This window comes from Pyrgilauda ruficollis, unplaced genomic scaffold, assembly GCF_017590135.1.
Source record: "Pyrgilauda ruficollis isolate IOZ18807 unplaced genomic scaffold, ASM1759013v1 scaffold5158, whole genome shotgun sequence".
Lineage (NCBI taxonomy): Eukaryota > Metazoa > Chordata > Aves > Passeriformes > Passeridae > Pyrgilauda > Pyrgilauda ruficollis.
This window is the reverse complement of record NW_024526776.1, coordinates 509-1,080: the sequence shown is the minus strand read 5'-3', so window position 1 is coordinate 1,080 and position 572 is coordinate 509. Positions and strand designations below refer to the sequence as shown.

At 55.1% G+C, this 572-nt stretch overlaps 1 non-coding gene across 1 annotated transcript; it reads right to left on the bottom strand.

Annotated features, from left to right (window-relative positions):
• Positions 1-262: 262 nt before the first annotated feature.
• TRNAS-GCU lies at positions 263-344 on the bottom strand. The gene has a single exon. It is a non-coding gene; the product is annotated as a tRNA-Ser (tRNA).
• Positions 345-572: the final 228 nt, after the last annotated feature.

Genomic DNA, 572 nt, shown 5'->3' with positions numbered 1-572 from the left:
GAATTCCATGGATTTCACCCCAAAATCAGCTCCCGACCAGGGTGGGATTGGGCGATTTGGGATCATCCCAAAAATTAGGGATTACACCCCAAAATTCCCGCCAAAACTCGGGGGTTCCACCCAAAAAAATCCTGGATTTCAAACCCTAAAACGGGGTGATTTCACCCCAAAACACTATTTTCCCATCAAGGTTGGGATTAGGGAATTTGGGATCCCCCCAAAAAAGCGAATTCCGAGGATTTCCCCCCAAAAAGCGAGCTGCCGACGAGGGTGGGATTCGAACCCACGCGTGCAGAGCACAATGGATTAGCAGTCCATCGCCTTAACCACTCGGCCACCTCGTCCGCGGCTGCGCGCCCGCGCCCGGCCCCCATAGGCTGCGCTGCGGGGGCGTGGTCACTGCTGGGGGCGGGGTTAGGGGCGTGGTCTGGGCGTGGCTCCAGCTCCGGCTCCGCGGGTTCGAATCCCGACCCCGCCAACTCCGAAAGTTGAGATTTCCCAATTTTCTCTTTTTTCATCCCAAATTTTTCCTTTTTCTTCCCCTTTTTTGCACAAATTTCTCCTTTCCCCGC